Source organism: Petaurus breviceps, unplaced genomic scaffold, assembly GCF_028583685.1.
Source record: "Petaurus breviceps papuanus isolate PSGF00001 unplaced genomic scaffold, PetGlider_PUasm1.0 98, whole genome shotgun sequence".
Taxonomy (NCBI): Eukaryota; Metazoa; Chordata; class Mammalia; order Diprotodontia; family Petauridae; genus Petaurus; species Petaurus breviceps.
This window is the reverse complement of record NW_027187460.1, coordinates 64,319,617-64,331,650: the sequence shown is the minus strand read 5'-3', so window position 1 is coordinate 64,331,650 and position 12,034 is coordinate 64,319,617. Positions and strand designations below refer to the sequence as shown.

The 12,034-nt window shown below is 37.1% G+C and overlaps 1 protein-coding gene and 1 long non-coding RNA gene across 7 annotated transcripts in view; one reads left to right on the top strand and one right to left on the bottom strand.

Moving 5' to 3' along the window:
• Positions 1–12,034, bottom strand: part of STK3 (serine/threonine kinase 3) — a 468,999-nt gene that overhangs the window by 369,665 nt on the left and 87,300 nt on the right. The gene's annotated exons all lie outside the window — the stretch shown is intronic.
• LOC138155727 (uncharacterized) overlaps positions 1–12,034 on the top strand; it is a 75,915-nt gene that overhangs the window by 55,528 nt on the left and 8,353 nt on the right. The window contains exon 3 of one of the 2 annotated variants that reach the window (XR_011166942.1): positions 2,166–2,300. The exons of the other annotated variant lie outside the window; for it this stretch is intronic. This is a non-coding gene — a long non-coding RNA (uncharacterized lncRNA). The remainder of the gene's footprint in view (positions 1–2,165; positions 2,301–12,034) is intronic. 2 annotated transcript variants of the gene reach the window in all.

Below are 12,034 nucleotides of genomic sequence, written 5' to 3'. Positions count from 1 at the left end.
TTTGTAAGAATACAAGTCATTTAACAACATAGTTGATAAAGGGCCAAAGGATATGAACAGGTGGTTTTCAGATGAAGAAATTAAAGCTATCAATCATATTTTTTAAAATCCTCTAAATCACTATTGATTAGAGAAATGCAGATCAAAACAACTCTAAGGCACCACCTCATACCTATCAAAATGGCTAATACGATAGATAAGGGAAATGATATATGTTGGAAAAAATATGGGAAAACTAGAACACTAATGCATTGTTGGTACAGTTGTGAACTGATCCTGCCATTCTGGAAAGCAATTTGGAACTATGCCCAAGGGCTTATAAAACTGCGCATATCCTTTGACCCAGCAATACCACTTCTAGGTCTGTATACCAAACAGGTCACAAAAAAAGGGGAAAGGACCCACATGTACGAAAATATTTATAGTAGCCCTTCTTGTGGTGGTAAAGAATTGGAAATTGAGGGAATATACATCAAATGGGGAATGGCTGAACAAGTTGTGGTATATGAATGTAATGGAATACTATTGTGCTATAAGAAATGATGAGCAAACAGATCTCAGAAAAACCTGGAAAGATTTAGATGCCAGGAGGCTGAGACCTTGGTCCCTTATCCCAAAAGAATTTAGGTTCCAGGCAGAGTCAAGAGGAAGACAATGAAGTCAGAACTCCTGCACCAAAAGCTTCAAAGGAAAATATGAGCTGGTTACAGATCATAAAGGACCTTAAGAAGCAGATAAGAGAAGTGGAGGAAAAATTGTGAAGAGAAATGAGAACGATGCAAGAAAATTACGAAATGAGAATCAACAGCCTGACTGAGGAAAATAACACCTTAAAAAATAGACTAACTCAAATGGCAAAAGAGGCTCAAAAAGGCAATGAGAAGAATGCCTTAAAAAGCCGAATTTGCCAAATGGAAAAAGAATCTCAAAAGCTCTCTAAGGAGAATCATTGTTTCAGAATTAGATTGGAGCAAACAGAAGCTAATGAGTTTATGAGAAATCAAGATGCTGTTAAACAGATCCAAACAAATGAAAAAATAGAAGGCAATGTAAAATATCTCATGGGAAAACCTGGAAAACAGATCCAGGAGAGATAATTTAAAAATTATTGGACTACCTGAAAGCCATGACCAAAGTAAGAACCTAGAAATCATCCTCCAGGAAGTTCTCAAAGAAAATTGCCATGATGTTTTAGAACCAGAGGGCAAAATAGAGGTTGGAAGAATATACAGATCACCTCCTGAAAAAGATCCCAAAAAGAAAACTCCTAGGAATATTATAACCAGATTCCAGAGCTCCCAGATCAAGGAGAAAATATTACAAGCATCCAGGAAGAAACAATTTGAATATTGTGGAAACACAATCAGGATAACACATGATCTGGCAGCTTCTACACTGAGGGATTAAAGGGCTTGGAATATGATATTCTGGAGGGCAAAGGAGCTGGGATTAAAACCAAGAGTCACCTACCCAGCAAAACTGAGTATCATGTTTCAGGGGAAAATATGGTTATTCAGTGGAATAGAGGACTTTCAAGCATTCTTGATGAAAAAGAGTTGAATAGAAAATTTGACATTCAGATACAAGAAGCAAGAGAAGCATGAGAAGGTAAACAGGGAAAAGAAATCATAAAGAATTTATCAAAGTTGAACTATTAACATTCCTACATGGAAAAACAATAATTATAACTAATGAAACTTTTCTCAGTATGAAAATAGTTGAAGGGAATAGAAATATATATATATGTCTATATATGAGGGTATATGGGCATATGAATACATATGAGTATATGTGTGTGTATATATGTTTACAGGTATATATAGATAGAGGGCACAGGACCAATTTAATAGGAAGGGATGATACTTAAAAGGTGAAATTAAGAGGTGAGAGGAATATAATGAGAGGAGATGGGGAAAGACAGAATGGGGTAAACTATCCCATATAGAAGAGGCAAGGGAAAATGGTTACAATGGAGGGGAAGAGTAGGAAGGCAAAAGGGAATGGGTCAACCTTATTCTCATTGAATTTTGCTTGGGGAGGGAATGAAATACACTCAAAATAGGGTATCTCACCCTACAGGAGAGTAGGGGGAAGGGGATGAGAGGGGGGATGATGGAATGTATATATATACTATTATTAATACTATTTTACATGTAATTGGGAAGTAAGATATACAGGCACTGGGGCATAGAGATCCACCATGCCCTACTGGAAAAATCGAATGGAGTATGGGAGAAGATATGGGAAGTTGAAGAAAATTGAGGCAGACAGAAGCCAACTTGCCCAGGGTCATGCTGCTAGTAAGTATGCCCAGCACTCTACCCATTGCATTACTTAGTCACCTTCTTTATATATTGAAACACTCATGTTTGTTAAATTCGTAATTTAAAAAAATTAAATTAATTAAATATTTTTAAATTAAATAAAATTAAATAATAAGTAAATTCCCATACTACAAATACAAATCCCAAAATATCCTTGAAATTTCAGCAAATAGTTCCAGGTAATATGACCAACAAGATGGAGGACTAGACATTTTCTCTGATTCTCACAAGCTCTCAAACCTCATAAGAATCATGTAGAAAAGGGATGGCTAGGTGGCGCAGTGAATAGATCACCAGCCCTGGAGTCAGGAGGACCTGGGTTCAAATCTGGCCTCAGATACTTAACACTTACTAGCTGTGTGACCTAGGGCAAGTTGCTTAATCCCAATTGCCCTCCAAAAAGCCAAAAAAAAAACCCAATCATATAGAAAAAATAAAGCAGCAGTCTCCACAGGCACCAAGAACCCTAAATGAGATACATAAAAAAAAAAAACCAAAACACCATGAATTAATGCATGGAGGGCTAATCTCTAACTTTTAATGAATTCACTTAGTACCCTCCCCTTCACCACCCCACTATACTCAGGTAGCGCTACCACAGACTTGCAACAGAACTCAACTCTACACCCATTCTCTTTCCAGTGTGACTAAAAACCAAAATGCAGAAGCTTATTCTGACTGGGTCAACAGTATGGCAACACTCTGTGCTGCATCAGAGCTAAGACACAGAACTGATGAATGAAAAGAATTCAGGAGGGACACCTGTGCAGAGCTTTGTGGAAAGAGCTCAGCATCCAGGTAGGGGCAGTTATATGTTCACAGAAGTCACTTAGGGCTATAGTGTGAATTAACCAGCATGGAAGAGAGAGGACTTTGAAGTACAATCCCAGGGAAATAGCGATCAAAGATAAAACAGTGAGCAATAAAAGAATATAATGAGAATCTGACAAATAAATTGTACTGGAAATAGATGATATCACAAACACAATTGTTGCTCATAATATACCTGGACACAACAATGATTCATAATCTTTTAAGAACACTTTAATAGATATTGCTATACTATGTATAACCAGGTTGTACTGGCAAATGTTTAACAAGTTCTATGAAAAGCATAACATGCTTTTTTTTTAAAGCAATCGGGGTCAAGTAACTTGCTCAAGGTTACATGGCCACTTATTTCTGGGTGTGGTGCTAAGTATTTCAGCTGGGATTTGATCCCCAGGTCATCCGGACACTGGAGCCGGCGCTCATCACTTTAAGTCTAGACAATCAACAAAACAATAAATCAAGCCCTGATTTGTAGAGCTTGCCAATTTCCAAGGTGTAAATGCTCACACTGAAAATTTCACAAATAAGCCAGTACAAGCTGGTTCTAGTACACCCCTGCATATGACCTCCAAACTAAATGGAATGAACTAAACAGAAACCATCATCTTTCCATAAAACTCTACTCTTCTTCCATACTCTCCTATTACTGACAAGCGGACCACAAACCTTCCTATAGATTCCCCTATTCAGTGCTATCCTCAACTCTTCACTCTCTCCACCTGCATTGCCAAATCTTGTCATTTTTATCTCTACAAAATCTCTCACATATGTCCCTTCCTCTCTACTCCCACAGTAATTCAGGCCTAAGGAAGTATTCACCAGTTTCAGCCTTCATTATCCCTTGACTGGACTACTGTAAGAGCCTTCTATTTGATCTCCCTTCCTCAAGCCTTTTCTTACTCCATTCCATTTTCCACACAACCCACCAAAGTGATCTTCATAAAATACAGGTCTGATTACAGTAATCTTTTATCCAATAAGCCTGAGTGGCTCCCCATTACTTCTAGAATCAAATATAAATTCCTCTGGCATTTAAATCTCTTCACAAACGGAGCCCTTCTTTTCTGGTCTTCTTACACATTACTTTGCTGTAGAAACCATACAATCAAGCTGAACTGCTCTACTTCCTAATCCAAAGAAAAGATATTCCATCTCCCATCTTTGCACTGGTTCTCCCCCTTGCCTAGACCTCCTCATATCTACCTCTGGTTCCCTTCAAGCTAAAAATCATCTTCTACTTCAAACTTTTCTTGATTCTCCCAGCTGCTAGCTGACTCCTTCCAAAAACTATCTTGTATTCATTTCATATGTATTATGAATATGCTTATACATAGATGTAGACATAGACAGCATATATATGTATGTGTACATACAAACACATCATTCCTCCTTTAGGATGTAAGCTCATTGAAGGCAAGAAATACCTCCCTTTTGCTTTTTTATCTCCCAACTTGCTAACTGATTGAAAAGCTCTCTGATTATCAACAGTGAAATAAATCAAAACCATATGGCAACAGGATGAAGAACATATTCTACCCTTCCATTTTCTTTCCTACTGTAGTTAATGCAAATATGCTGGCACTATATGTACATAATAGGAGCTTGCATTCCAACTCTTTTTAATCAATTACAAAAGGCAATCATTTCACCTACTTGTGCAATCCAGCAAACATTAAACATAAAACAAAAGTTGCCCCAATATTATTTCTGTGTAAACTTCAAATATAAGAATAATGATAATAAGATCTGATATTAATAAAATACTTTAGGTTTTATATTATAACACATCTTATACATACTTAACCCACACAACAATCCTCTGAGGTAGGCACTCTTATTATTCCCATTTTACAGATGAGGAAATTGAAACTGAGAGAGGTCAGATCTACACACAAGAAGTTTCTGAGATGGGGCTTACCCAGCTCCAAACCCAGCACTCTTATCCCCTATCCCATTCTGTCTGAAAATGGTGGGTCATTAGCTACTAACTTGGGCAAACTCTGAGATAGAGCTAAAATTCGAGGTAGCTGTTAAGCAACATCATAAAAGAAAGTTAGGACTCAGAATAGATAACTTCATAAACTAACTCACATTAGTTACTCAAATGAAATTTATTTTTTAAATAGAATTACAATTACCCTATATACCAATGTCAAATTCCACTCAGAAAAAATTAAAACAAGAAGTCCCATCAGCACAAAAACATACTTCAAAAGAATTGCTGGTAATAAAATACAGACCATATGTGGACCAAAGCTGTTGGGGAACTTTAAATATAAAAATGGCAATGTGGAGTTTACATTAAACTGTACTCAGAAAAGTATGTACACACTAACAATATAATGCTAGGATTATATAGACTACCACAAACAAAATGGTATGTTTCCGCCTCCCTCCAAGTTACAAACATTTGTAAAAGTTAAAACTATGATAAGAAAGACATCTTTATTTATCTAAACAGTTATTGATAATCTGTTTATAAAATGCAAAAGTAGAATCCATAACTGGTCAGGATAACTTTCAAAAGAAATATCTGATAAAGATTTCCTCATTGAAGACAGAAGTAATAAGGCTGAAGACTTAAGGATTTTTTTCTACAGATAATTTTTTAAGTTGTACATAAGACTTCATGTATTTCTTTATAATGTTTTTAAGAACAGAAATCTGTAAAAGAATTTAAGTACAGAACTGAGTTTTTTCCAATTCTTTACAAAGGGGACATGTTCATATATTAAAGTTTAGTCATCACACTTACTGACCAATTACCATGTGGAAGACACCCTGGAGGATTCAAATACATTATGACAAAGCTCTCATCTTCAAAGAACTTAAAATATAATAGAGAAGATTAGGCATATAAACAAATAAATATAAGTTAGTACAAAAAAAGTGTCAGAAGAGTGGTACAATGTGTTTCATAAATTAAGGAGAGACAGAATGAAACAGGTTTGTTTGGCACATGCCTAGACTATCGCACCCCATCTTAAGTAGATGTTTCAAACTGCTGTTCATATGATGCAATCAATATATGTCATATGTTGACATATCCTACAGCAGACATGTCAAACTCTCAACCTGCAAAATTCCCAAATGTGGCCAGAACCAAAATTATTGGGAAATGTTTAACAAAAAAAAATATACAACACAGATAATGTTAATTTGTGGTTTTCTCAGTCACTATGTTCGAATTTGGTATCACCAACTCCAAATCCAAAAACCCATCCCTTGGACCTAGGCAGATAAAAAGACAGGTAGACTATAAAGAACTTGTGTTGCCTTTCCTGATTCCTCACCACTTAGCTTTGCCCTCAAAAAATTACCTTGTAATGGGGTGGCTAGGTGGCACAGTGAGTAGAGTACTGGCCCTGGAGTCAGGAGGACCTGAGTTCAAATCCGGCCTCAGACACTTAACACTTACTAGCCATGTGACCTTGGGCAAGTCTCTTAACCCCAACTGCCCTCCAAAAGGAAAAAGAAAAAAAATTACCTTGTACATGTTTTCATATGTACCTATATGTGCCTTAAGAGGACATGTTTTACTTCTATCTTTGTATATTCAGCACTTATCACAGCACCTGGCACCTAGAATGTACTTAATAAATGTTGCTTAATTCTTCCCCAGTACAGCACATTCTTCTACTAATCATGCTCATTTACTCTACCGTTAATTAATCTAGAATCAGTGTGAACTCTTTTTTGTTAATGACCCTTAAAATGATACTAGATTTATTTCCAAAAGCTTCTAAGATTCCTTAATTAAACTTCAACTTATCTTGTTGGCACATACTTATGTATAAATAGGTTATTTCAATCATGACTATGGCTTAATAATCCCTTCGGATCTGGGTATTTACCCCAACTACAGAGACAGTGAAAGAGGTCTTAAGTAAAAAAAAAAATAAAAAACAAAAAAAAAGGAAATATTTGTAGCATTAAAAAGCTTTTCTCTGGTGTTTTTACATAAGAAAATGCAAACATTACTTAGATGACTTGTTATTTTCTATGATCCTCTATTTGCAACAGTTACTATTACTCAAATATCAACTGGGTCAAATGAGCTATGATACATACTGTTATGAGATGTATGAATTTTTTTAAGTTTTTCCTTTACAGTTTTATCATCATGTTCTTCAAAAGAAAAAAAGGTGATACTAATAATCTTTCCACAATCCCTACTCCATCCCATCAGTTTTTTCTGAAAGGCCTATGTGACCACATCTAAAGGTCAAAAGACCCTCTGGGGACAAGACTTCATGAAAGTCTTAACTCTTTCTGGAACTGGCCAGTAAGACAATACAGCATTTGTCTTTTTTTTTTCTTTCTTCCCTTCCTTCCTCCCTCCTTCTCCTCCTTCCTTTGTTTTTTCTTTCATTCCTTCCCTTCTTTCTTCCCTGTAATGGTAATGGGAATGTGAAGGTCTTCCCTGCCCCTTAATAAGCCTAAGGGAATTTGAAGACCTTCCCTGCTTCAAAGAATTTCCCTGCCCCATAATAAGCTGAATGAAATCACATGAAGTCTATGGTGGAAGGAGTTTGCTGAAGGATGGAGCAGAGACCACAGGAAGCCGGGAGTCAGAACAGTTAGATAATAGGAGAGAGAGAGGATGTACCCAGGGCAACAGCTAGGCTTCTGAGTGTCAGTTTATGGGAAGGCTAAAGGACGGTATGACTCTCTACTGTCTACATATTAACTTCTATGTTCCTATGATGGATCTGGTTTCCTGGAGTTGGGATTGGGTTTTCTGGTATCTGAATAAATGCTTTGTTTCTGTCTTCTATATGGAGATTCTGTTATATTTTGTGCTTCAGACCTATGCCAGCATATTTACATTCACTGTTGGCACTGTGAATTTTGCATTGGCATGACATTTGGTGACGAGTATGGCATTGAGAACTATCAGACCCCTATTTGAAGGCAGAAGGGATTTAGAAGAAGAATTGGATATCCCAGGATGGGAGGATTTACTTTATTCCTCCCTGTCAAGGGAATGGGCTAAAGTATAGGGCTCAGTGAAAACTGGGAACTGAGGCTACAGAAGGGAGAACCTAAAGATTTAGAAACATGTTTGTAAGGAACACCAATAAAATCAGGGAGATAACTGGAAGGGGAGGCTTGGTTTTACTAACAGGTTACTGTATTATATGCAAAAGCAGGGACAAACTGTTGGAAGAGAAAATTCAGAAGAAGGAAAAATTAATTGTTTTGAATGAGAAGTTGGCTGTTACAGAGTTAGGGCTCTCCTTTAGAAGAGGAAGATGGAGGATATGAGGTGGTAGATGAAAAATTGTGAATTTAGCACTCAAAAAGAAGCAGAAAAATAACAGGAGAAAGGTTCATACAGTTTTGGTAGAGGCTGAACCTAGTTGCCCTGGCAACAGCTACCAGGAGTGTGCCTGGGTAGAAAATGAAACAATGTTACATGACCAGGCTTTTACAAGGGCCAAAGTTTGCCCCCATACTAAGAAAGCAGGAGAATCAGGGAGGCCAAGCAGAGTTCAGGGAGATAATTGAGGATTTCAATCAGCAGAAGGTTACTGATATATTAAGCAGACTCACTCAAAGGATGAGAGAATCCTTAGTGTCTTGGATGGTGAGAATAAGTGATGAAGGGGCCAGAGGAGTATGGATAGATATCATGGATTGTTTGAATTTTATAGGTATTTGTCAGAATTCTTTTGTCCAGCAAGCTTTTAGAGATTACCATATTCAAGGAGATAACAATACAGTTATTGTTATATAGATAACAGTCTCTTAGCTTTAGCTGCCAATGTATGCAATAAAACATTTCCCACTAACTCTATGTGTCCTAGCAGAGAGAGACCCCAGTACTCGCTTAGAGATTGTATAAGAAAGTTAAAGGAGCAGATAATGAAAACTGATGTCATGCTTGGAAATGCAAATGTGTATCATGATATCCCCTTAGTAGTTTCTCATAGAAATATCATAGTCAAGACAGCTCCTCCCGCTTATAAGCACCTACTTCTCACTCTAGTAATTAGTGAAATAGGGAACCCTCTTTCGGAGGTGCTGGATAAGATTTCACAGCTAAGTGACTTTGGAGAATGGGGAAAAGATAGATGATGATGTGGATTGATGCTTGGATTCAAAGTCAGAATAGATTGACAAAAAAAAATTGTTTACTGCTCTGAGAGCAAGGATTGATTTTGGGGAAAACTGATGGCATTCCAACTAAAGAACTATATAAAATGTACTGAGTAAAGGGGCTTAATATTAGACAGAAAAGGCAAGTGAAGACTGCCCCTACAGATCTTCCTGAATCCTTGTATCCATGTTTGTCACACCCTCAGGGAGAACAGGACATTAGCCAAATCCCAGCTTAGATTAAAGAAATACACAGACACTTAACACAAAAACTAGCCATGTGACCTTGGGCAAGTCACTTAACTCCAATTGCCCTACCTTCCCCCTCCAAAAAACAAACAAAAAAAAGTGTTTTTTGGTGCAGTGTATAGAGCACCAGCCCTGGAGTCAGGAAGACATGAGTTCAAATCCGGCCTCAGACACTTGACATACTTACTAGCCGTGTGACTTTGGGCAAGTCACTTAACCCCAATTGCCCTCCAAAAAGAAAAGAAAAAGAAACACACAGACAGGATTACAGACCCTATATTAATTTGACTACATATTAGAAAAATGGATCAAATATGTAATCACGGCATTGATAGATGATGGGGTGGAAGCCTCCCTTATGTATGGGAACTTTGATAAATTCAAACATGGAACTCCTATTATCATCACAAGACTGGAAGGGGCTGAATTATCAGCCAGAGAAGTCAAACTAATGATGAAAATTGGACAATGACCTAAGAAAGAATATACAGTGGTCATTGTACCCATTCCTAAATACATCACTGGAATAAATATATTGAGAAGTATGATCCTGAATCTACCTGAAGGAAGATACCAATTTTCAGTAAGGAAGATAGGAATTAATACAGTTTTAGTGGGAAAAATAAAAATGGACTCAATCAATTTACCTGAACCTTCTAAATTAATTACTTTAAAGCAGTATCATGTACCAGGTGGGCAAGATGAAATTACCAATACTATAAAAGGAATATGTTGAAGCATGAGTGTTAGTTCCTACAACCACACAATGGAATAATCCTTTGTGGCTAGTACAAAAGTCAGATGGGACATGGAGAATGACAGTGGATTATAAACAATTGAATAAGATGACTCCTCTCTTTTATGTTGCTGTTCCAGATACTGTTACCTTAACAGAAAGGAGTCAGAAATATGATGGGATTTGGTATACAATTATTAATTTAGTCAATGTTTTCTTTACCATCCCAATAGATTATAAACAATGGGACCAGTTTGCTTTCACTTGTCAAGGCAGACAATATGCTTTTACCCAATTACCACAAGGATATCTACATAGCCCCACGATTTGTTATTGGATTGTAACTAAACATTTGGATGAATTAGAACTACCTGGTGTACAGATTACACACTACATAGATGATATCATGATACAGAGAAAAATTGTAAAAGAAGTGGAGAAGAGTTTGACATTTTTAACTGAACATATATGAGAAGCAAAGGGTGGGAAATTAACCCTGCAAAGATTCAAGCACCAGTTCAAAATATAAAATTTTGGGGTATAAAATGGAATAAGGGGCTGCAAGAATTCTTCCACAAGCTGACGAAAGGGTCAGGATTTTCCTATTCCTACCAATAAGAAAGAGGTCCAAAAGTTCATAGGACTATTTGGATATTGGAGGCACCATATTCCGCATCTGGGACAGATTTTTCAACCCTTTCTACAAAGTTACTGGAAGAAATACAAATTTGTTTGGGGACTTCAGCAGAGTAAAGCTTTTGAAAGCCAAGGCTGCTATACAATTGGCCCTAGATTTATGGCCTTTGCAAAATGGCTGGTGGAATTACAAGTGGCTGTACATGATGAATATGCAAACTAGAAGGCAAAAACAACAAAGCTAAAATGTACCCTTAGGATTTTGGCCTAGGAAACTTTACTTCATCTGGAGTTGAAAATACCCCTTCTGAAAAGCAGTTGTTAGCTACATATTGGGCTTTGGTAGAGACTGAAAAACTGAATCTGGGCCATGAAGTGATATTAAAGTCTGGAATCCCAATTATGACCTATGTAATGAGCACCCCAGCTTCACACAGAATTGGATATGTGTAAGAGGCTAGCATAATTAAATGGAAATGGTATATTCAAAATAGAGCTAAAACAGGGGAGTTTCTACTCTACATGAATCTATAGCAAATATAGATACTGAGAGAAATGATACACCCCCTGAACCAAAGCAACAGTTGGCATATTCCTTGCTAAAATGGAATGAAGGATATGATGGATTAACTGAAGAACTGAAGAAACATACATGGTTTACTGATGGTACATCAAAATATTTGGGCCACAAAAGACAATGAAAAGCAGTAGCCTATAACCCATATACTAGGCAGACTTTAGAAAGTACTGGGATAGGGGCAGCTAGGTGGCACAATGAATAGAGCACCTGCCCTGGAGTCAGGAGGACCTGAGTTCAAATCCAGCCTCAGATACTTAACTAGCCATGTAACCTTGGGCAAGTCACTTAACCCCAATTGCCCTCCAAAAAGAAAAGAAAGTACTGGGATAGGTGGAAGCTGAATTTATAGTGTTACATCAAACTATCAAAACAGAATAAAGAGGACAGTGTCATATATTTACTGATTCATTGGCAGTAGCTAATGGGTTAGCTACATAGATGCTCACCTGGAAAAATCAAAATTGAGAAATTTCATGGTAAATAAGTCTGGGGCAAAGAATTATGGGAAGATATATGGGACATTTCTTTAGTTACTAATGTGTCAGTTTTTCATGTAGCTGCTCACGGGGCCCTCAC